This window comes from Micromesistius poutassou (assembly GCF_964030765.1).
Source record: "Micromesistius poutassou genome assembly, chromosome: 2".
NCBI lineage: Eukaryota > Metazoa > Chordata > Actinopteri > Gadiformes > Gadidae > Micromesistius > Micromesistius poutassou.
Genome location: NC_140272.1, coordinates 4,592,709 through 4,602,625, shown reverse-complemented (window position 1 = coordinate 4,602,625; position 9,917 = coordinate 4,592,709).

Sequence of the window (9,917 nt, the reverse complement as noted above, 5' to 3'; positions counted from 1 at the left end):
AACACCGCCAACACATCTTCCTCCAGGATGTTCTAAACTTCATGATCATTCAAGAGGGAACTCATGGAATGACTTTTGCTTCTTGAAAGTGTTATATGCAGTGTAGTGTAAACCAGACAGCCACCAAGTAGCTGGGTTAGGTAAGGGGTAACATTTGGTTAGATTAGGTTAGGGGTAACGTTTGCTTAGATTAGGTTATTGAGTGATGGTTGTGTGTAGTTGGGTTAGGCTTGGTTAGGGTTAAAGTTAGGTTGGGTTAGGTTAGGGGTTCCACTAGGTTAGATTAGGACTAGTGTGTATTTCTGTTAAGTTATTTACATGTTCAGGGTTAATATTAGGTTAGGCCTGAGACAGGGTTTAGAGACACACTCAGCATGTAAATATAACCTCTCTGTGTCTCTTGGTTGAACTCTTGGCCTAGCTCTGATTCTAATCTCTAAGGCCTGCGGGCTGTTTCTAGTACGTTCTATTCCAGAGAAACTCACATGGTTTCATGAGGTCAGATCCCAGGGTGGGGGAGTCACTTTCTGTATCCAGGTCGGCGTCTTACATCAGGGCAAGAATCACACACGAGCATCTGAATATTAAGGGATTCACGCCATGCCACCATCTTGGTCACCATTATGTTAAAATAAGAACAATAACAACTGGTTGCTTGGTTACTATATAATGTTTGGTCAAGAAGTACCAAGAACTTTTTCCATGGAACTTTAGATCACATGATTGCCAACCCTCCCATCGTGAGCCGTGCGTACCACACTAACACTATTTAAGGAACAAATGAGGCAGGGAATAGGGGAAATCATACACTGAGAACCTACAGGCGTGACGTGTGTCGGTCTCTTAAACAAGCTCACAGGGCCAGACGTCTGCAGATGAATCAGCTGAAAAGAGGCCGCTTCAGCTGTCCACTGCTCTCATCGTGCATTATGTGTATAAAGGAGTGTGTTTAATAGGGAACCAGATTCCTACATTATGTTTTTGTAAACAACACGCAAGAAAGTTGACGCCCAAATTAGTGTTTGACAGGTGACAGGGCCATGGGCCTATAACGGCTCTCCTGATTCAGTTTGTTCATGTGTGTCACATCGTATTTATTCCCCGGGCTGTTCCCAGAGTCGGGAGCGCGTCTCTCACAGCCAGCCTGCCCAGACACGCTCCTTCTGGTGACTTAACACCCTCTCTCTGGCTCTCTCTCCGTGGCCCGCTGTCGACTGCCTTCCCCTCAGCAGGGCTAGTGATATCTAAATATACATCGATATTAAATAATATATCACCATCAAATATGACATGGAACCATCAACTATAACACTTGAATGCATATAACAATTTAGTAAACAATTAATAAACGATAACTATAAAATATAATAATGCAATAATGCATATCATTTTGCAGATATGGATATTTGGATTGTATCCCCAGTGTTGAATAAATGTCCAGTAGTCATTGGATTTTTTTTGAATGCTGTGTATATTTGCAGAGCTGTGCATGTTGGTTGTGTGCAGAAGAACCACTTACTTAGTATATATATATATATATTGGGCCGGTTGGGTTGCTTCGGTCGGGCCTGCTCTTGTCATGACAGGCCACAAATCATCTGATGTTCTCTGCCGTCCATCACCTTGGTTCACTCATCTGGCTGGTCCTGCATCACATGTCAGAGTTTACCTGGAGACACGGAGAACCAACACATGAAGCTGGTTGTGCAGCCCAACTGTAAACTAACAATCTAGATTTTGATGCTATACTATAATGCTAATGCAGGGGATTCCTGCAGCACCTCATCCCCGTCCCTTTTTGAAGTGCCTTTGAGCAACACCCTCAACCCCAGATTGTTTCTAGGGAAACCATTATCATCCGGAATCGTATGATTCTCATGTATTTCCGCCAAAATCAAGCCTTTAGTCACCTGATAACTGATACGTTAGGCTCACAATGTGACATGTGATATGGTTTGCTGGTGCCGCAGTGACTCACAACTCATGATTACTGTTGGAGGAAGTCAAATATCAGCCTGCCAGTGCTGTTTGTTCAGTATGCAACATCTACTCCACTTTATTAACAACAGTCTGCCGGTGGCACATCTCTTTACACCAGTTATTCATAGAGCCGACCCGTAACGCGTGAGGCCGGAGCTTCTGCTGTTCCACAGGACTCTTATGATTACATGGGGACGGACAGACGGACAGATGGACAGACGACTGGATGGATGGATGGATAGGTTGACTGACTGACAGAGAACAGATAGACAGATAGACAGATAGATAAACAGATTGATAATTTGATAGATAGACAGCCAGACGTATGGACGGATGAATGGATAGACAGACAGACAAATGAATGGATAGACGAACAGACGATGACAGATGAATGGATAGACAGATAGACAGATAAATGGATAGACAGACAGACAGACAGATAAATGGATAGACAGACAGACAGATGAATGGATAGACAGACAGACAGATGAATGGATAGACAGACAGACAGACAGACAGATGAATGGATAGACAGACAGACAGATGAATGGATAGACAGACAGATGAATGGAAAGGCCGACAGACAGATGAATGGATAGACAGAGAGACAGACAGACAGACAGATGAATGGCAGGTCGGATGAGAAGGGAAGGATGGATAAATGCTGGGACACAGATAAAACAGTCCCTCTTTGTGCATTTCTTTGTAACAGTGATTTTATAATGAGTTTATCTGTGAGTCAGCTGCTCTTCTAATCTGTTTCCTAAGCGTTTCTCTCCCCATGCTGTGGTCTGTGGTCATGTGTATTGCTCCTTTCTGAATGCATTATCGCCCACTGTTCAGAGAGGCGGTCGAGATGCGACAACAAGTCTCGTTTGTATTTAAATCCTGACCTTCTCTCTAGCTTTAGTCCTTCGCACGGGACCAATATACTTTGGACAGCAGTATGCCACTGTGTGGTGACATCATCCCACGAGGAAGCAAAACCACAGATTCAATGCCATACTGTCAGGGATGTGTGTGTGTGTGTGTGTGTGTGTGTGTGTGTGTGTGTGCGTGTGTGCACACACGTGTGGGTGCACATGTGCCATGTGTGTGTGTGTGTGTGTGTTTGTGTCTGTGTGCCTGTGTGTTTGGTGATAATTCTAAAAGTAGTACAGCTGAGTTGTTTACATCTGATGTTAAGGATATTTGTGATACCATGTGTACAGTCCTGATATTAAGTGTTTATAGACTCGTACACATTGAAATAGTTAATGTGATAGACAGTACTTGAGCTTCAGTGGAGAACACAACCGACACAACTTATTAGACAGCAGTTATCGCTATAAATGAACATGCTTTTTACTACAAGGTTTATTATTGTTAATGTGATAAACGACATGTGCTCGATTCAAACAATGATGCATCAGGAATACCGGCTGTCCACTTCCTGGTTTTGTTTTACGAGGGGCTGAGCACACCGGTTACTTTATTTAGCCCAGCCACACTTCAGGGTCCAGGGTTAAAGCGGACCAGAACACTGCCGGCAGATCGCCGCCACAGCGCCCCCTCTGGTCAGACCCTCTTAGTGCAGCCTCTAACTCGCACTATATTTTATTTTATTTTTTCAAATATTAAACAAACATGCTGCCACATGTTGACAATACCAAACAAGAAGGTTCACATTACATTAGACGCCTCAGAAATAAAAACAGGTGTACATGATTCTTATAGGGGAGGTTTCACATCGTGGGGTACATACAGAGGAGACAAAGGTGAAGCAGTGGTCGTCATGGGGAGGTTAGGATTGGTCATGGCTGAAGGCCGCCGTGACGGGAGATACCGAGTTAAATGGTCACGCACTCTGGGTGAAGTGGACATGTCTGCCTGTCTGAAAGAAACACTGCAAGACAGTTACAGTAATCTACACAACAAAGAAGTCTGTTGTACTGCAGTGACTGCAGTGGCGACTCAAATGCAAACTAACTAAACTAACATGCTAACACCTTTCAATTAGAGGGACTAAGGGAGGTTTCTCTAGGAGTATGTATACAAAATCATTTTGTATTGACTAGTAATTATACAAACAAGGTTTATATCATTTATAATTGTATATTCTAGGTACGATTAATATTCCCACAACCGTCCCTCTCCACCTACGTCTAGATATTTCCCTTTCATGGGTTGACAAAAAGGGAAAACAGTGCTTCATTAACCCTAGAGATGGTTTTAAACATTGGTTGACTCTCATGAAAAATAACTTAAATGGGCAACACCTCAGGTAGGTTCCCCTGTCGACCATTGACCCTGAAAAATCTCTTTGTCAGGTAGTTGATATTTATGGTTTAATTTCTGGAAGGACGTAACAATTCCATCCATATAACAATGCTCCATGTGAATGGATACTCCCTTTTGGGGCCAAGACTCAAAGTGTCTATTCTGGTACAAAGAATTTCCCCACAGGGGAATGTTTTGGTGACAGGAAAGGAAACCATCTCGCCCAAATAATTGATGTATTTTGAACCAAATCTGGACTAAGTGAGTAATGAAAGGGTTATTCGTAATCCTGTTTGACTTTCCATCTCTTATGATGAAGATGTCGAACACAACCTCATTAGTGGCATGTTGAACCGTGAGGTTGGGGGGTCCTCAGTTGGGTCAAAAATCTAGATTGTGCGGCCAAATAATACAGTCTAAAATAAGGACCCTCTCATCCCCCTCCATTACCTGGGGTGATCTGAGGCGATCTGTGGGGATTTACCTCCTCAAATAAACCTTCTGATCCACTGGTCCAGAGAAGGAGAGAATGCATAGGGGACGTGCAATGGAAGGGATTGAATATAAATGACAACATATACAACTATATACAACTATATACAACATATACAACTATATACAACTATATACAACATATACAACTATATACAACATATACAACTATATGCAACATATACAACTATATGCAACATATACAACTATATACAACATATTCAACTATATGCAACATATACAACTATATGCAACATATACAATTATATACAACATTTACAACTTTATACAACATATACAATTACTTAACAGGTTAAGCCTATAGAAGTTATTTGGATCATTATCCACCAATAGTCTTTGGTGTGTGTGGTTCTATTGATGGGTTCTTATGTCCGGTGTGTTTGGTGTGTATTTAGTGTTCTTTTTAGTGAGCCAAGGCGGTCAGACTGAAGAACGGTTTCTATTGTAGCCCAGAGAGACCAGAGGCTGTTTACCAGCACATTAGACTACAGAGAACTGAGGAGGAGGAACACACACACACACACACACACACACACACACACACACACACACACACACACACGGCTCTATAACACACAAAGTATCCATTTAGCAGTGGCTTAGTGTTACATATCTGAGTTACTTCCCAGAGAAGGGGGGAGGAGCCAGAGTCATAGAAAGAGGAGAAGAGAGAGAGAGAGAGAGAGAGAGAGAGAACAAGAGAGAAAGTGATAATGAGATAGAGAGAATGAACAGAATGAGAGACATAGAGAGGAAAGGAGAAACAGAGAGAGAATGGGAGTACGAAGAAGAGAAATAATAGGAGAGAGAGAGATAAATAGAGAGAATAGGGATGAAGAGGGAAACTAGCAGAAGAGAGAGAGATAGAATGATAGGGAGAATGAGATAAATAGAGATCAATTTATCAAAAGAGATACAATTAAAGAGAGAGGGACAGAGAGAGAGAAAAGAGAGGGAGCGAGAGAGAGAGAGAGAGAAAGGAGAACTGTAGCAGGTTGAACCTGATCCTTCAGTTAGCTATGAAGTCTCTGATGGCAGTATACTGCACACACACACACACACACACACACACACACACACACACACACACACACACACACACACACACACACACACACCCCATGTCTAACTGACATAGCCAATATACATGATGTCCAATACACTCCAATACACATTGATCAGAGAGACAGGCCTTAAGGCCTTAAAGTGCTTCCCCTACAGCAAACACATGCACTATGTAGAAGATATACAGAGAGACATATAGTTTACAAGCAAATATACTTAATCCATTTGGGAGTGTGTGTATGGAAGCAAATCTGTACCATATGTGTTTGGGTGATGGCTGGTGTAAGCAGCCTCACCTGGCCCCCGTCAGACTGATTGGACTCTGGGGCTGGGGGGGGGGGGCTGCCCTCAACCTGTACTTTTACCGCTTTCCCACCGACAGTACCAGCTCGACTCGCCACGACTTAACTCGCCACGACTCGGTTTGGTTCCAGGCACGTCACGTTTCCATCTAAAAAAGTAGGCTACCTCTTCATCGTGGGCGGGTCGTCATTAGGTTTTTTAATCCCGGGAGACGGGATTCCCGGGAAATCTGAATCTGATCAAGACTATTTCCTGATTCCCGGGAAAGGTTATGATGGGAAATAAAATGAAATAAAAAGCGCAATTACTGTGCGTCTATTGTTGTTATACGGTAACGTTGATGGAGGCGAAACTCAAGCCCTGGGAAAGGAACAACACTAAAACGAAAGAGCGAAACGCCGATCCGTGTCCCCCTCGGGAGCGGGTCCTTGGACTCCAGCCACGCCAGACACACACAACCACGCACAGCCTAACTCTAGCCCCGGTAAAGGAGTGACACACACGGCGAAACGCTGATCAGTGTCCCCCACTTGAGTGATCAATGTGCACAGGTTAAGCCAGCCTTCAGCACACACACTGCTGCATGGCAACAGGGAGCACCAGGTCTTCTATTATCGTATTTTAGAAAATGAAATAATGTAACACTAACAATTAATGTAATATATAATAGTATAATATATTACAATATAATAATATATAAAAATGTTTAATGTGAAGTTGCATGGAAAGAATTAGAAGAATTAAAATGAGTTGAAAACCAAGTCAGAGCAGATCAGTTTGTGTGAGGGAAAGGCTTCTGTCATTCATGGAAACAATTATAATTATCTCAAATTTGAATACAAACGGCTTTATTGGCATGGAACACATTAACATTGCCAAAGCACAGACATAAGAAACCACTCTCTCTCTCTTTCTCTCTCTCTTTTATATCAGTCCCCTGACATCTCTCCAGCACTCTCTACCTTTTTCCCTTTCTCTCTTTTGTCTCTCTCTCTCTCGCTCTCTCTCTCTCTCTCTCTCTCTCTCTCTCTCTCTCTCCCTCCATCTCTCTCTCTCTCTCTCTCTCTCTTTATGAAATGCTCGTCACCTGTCCAGGTGTGAGTCACCTATTTCAGGTGAATTTCCATGTTGGTAAACTATCCACAGGACCTTGTTGACGAAGCACTCTGTTATCACCTCAGGTTACAACACCCAACGCTTCCAATGAAACCTTAAGATGATAATTATATTGTAATTAAAGCTTTCATACACATTCCATTGCTAATCTGTGACACTTTAAAACAAGGGTACATTAATTAACAATTAATTGACATTATTATATTATCGTTTACCCTGACCCTTATTAAATAATGTATTATCAATACCTTAGTTTACATGAGCACTATTACCTCAGTTAACATCAACACCATTAATCAATTAGTACTGTATCATAAGTTATCTTTCAAATAACTGGTTAGTTTATCTTAGTTGTTGATGTTAGTGGTGCATTAACTAATGCTAAGTAATGGTTGTTTACTGTACCCCTATTAAAGCATTACCTGCTACTGTAGTTTTTGCATAAAAGTATCTGAGAATTAATCATAAGATAGTTATGTTTTGATAGTTCCTATTGGCTTTGGCTGAAAAGCGTCTGCTCAATGCCAGATGTAGCCATACCGGTAGGACCATTGCATTCCTAACAGCTTCCTCCCCCATCGTCCTCGGAGTGTAAATGCTTATGTAGGAGCATCAGAACTCTACACAGTGTGTCCTCCATCACCCCCCCCCCCCCCCCCCCCCCGCGCAAGCTAAAGTATTTGTCAACGGCTCTCATATCAGCATATTCTAAGCAGCCCCATGCATAACCTGTAGTTTGGTTCAAATTCAGTTTGGCCTCATTCGGACCCCGACAGAACATGAGTGGAAGTTTAAGGTTAATCAAATGGTTCCATAAATATGCCATTATATTGACCTCCTAGTCACGAGCGAAGATACCAGTATACCTTTATCATCTGGGTAATAAAGTAGGATTACATTGGTCATCTAAACTCACCAATACCGTCATCACCATTTACAACACAGCTAACTTTAAACTTTAATATTCATTTATAACACTAGCGTGGATATGTCTCTGTGAGGCTATCAGGAAGTGCTGGGAGATGATATGAGCGAACGCAATTATTTTAATTACTATAATTTAATGAATCGTTTCTCAACGATAAGGTCACCGAGGGAACGCCGTCGTGAGACCGTCTTCAGGTTCTGTAGAGAGACGTGGGGGATGGTCGGTGTCGACGTCATCCTGAGCCGACTCAAGCCCCGAGGCCAGCAGAGGGACGTACGGTGGGCGAGGCTTGTTGTGTTTCTCGAGCTCCTGTCAATCAGGAACATCTTGTTTTGGGGAGCTGAGAGTGACAGCACCGTCACCGCGCGTATCCATAACGCTACGCATTCGTTCTTTATTTAAATGCTTTATACAAACACACAGTAGGTTAGCGTTAGGACGACTTGTGGCAGTTATAAGTGCGGTGGTTGAACCTCGCCCTGCTGAGTCAATATTGAATCAATATCTGATCAATATTAGTTCAATAGTTGCGCTCAGCTGACCACCTGCTGGCACTCGGTTATCGACATCATTATAGACATATTTATTTACATAATACACAGACACCGAATATAAGATACTGTGGCAGATGGCAGGGAGGAGTTAGGGGAGTGGTCATTGAAGGGAGATATCTGGCAGCCTGCTGGCTCCACCCCCAAGCCTTACATGGACTTCCTCCCTTAAACGATTCCTGAGGATCATGAAGCAGGGGTGCTCGGGGTTAAAGGGGAGAGCAGGCAGCCACACGGGGGGGCTAGGGCTAGCAAACTACAGAGAGAGAGAGAGAGAGGGAGAGAGAGAGAGAGAGAGAGAGAGAGAGAGGGTCATTCAATCTGGCCCCCTAATCATCCCCCTATATATAATTGGCTCATTCATTAATTCCCTCACTCTCCACCTCAAGCTGGTGTGTGGTGAGCGTTCTGGCGCTGATGTTCCTGATTGACACCCAAGTGGGTGCTACACATTGGTGGTGGTTAGTGAGGTCCCCCCTTCAGTGTAAAAGCGCTTTGGGTGTCTTGAGTGTCTAGAAAAGCGCTATATAAATTCAATTAATTATTATTATTATTATTATTATAGAGGGAGAGAGAGGGCGAGAGAGAGAGCGCGAGAGAGAGAGAGAGAGAGAGAGAGAGAGAGAGAGTTACCGACTGCTTTGTTTAAGAACCCTTCTGGCTACGACCCTCCTGGACACGGGACAAACAGACTGAGTACGGATTAGGGATTGTACCCTAATGGAGGTGGATTACCCTTTTCCCACCCTGGTTGTACATACCCGTTAAATAAAGCGTACATGGAACTGCTCTCTTGCTGCTTTTCCACCGACAGTACCAGCTCGACTCGCCACGACTCGGTTTGGTTCCAGGCACGTCGCGTTTCCATCTAAAAAAGTACCTCTTCATCGTGGGCGGGTCGTAGAAAAGAACCTCTCCAACGTGGGCGGGTCGTCATTAGGTTTTAATCCCGGGAGACGGGATTCCCGGGAAATCTGAATCTGATCAAGACTATTTCCTGATTCCTGGGAAAGGTTATGATGGGAAATAAAATAAAACCTGGTACCCGGTACCAGGTACCAGGTACTTTTTTTGCCAATGGAAACGCAAAAAAAGGCGGTCGGTGGAAAAGCGGCATCTGTGTTGTGTGGTTCACTGTTTGACCCCTCACCCACGGCCTGCTGCACTATGATCAGACGTTCGTTATTCATACCAGAAGGGAA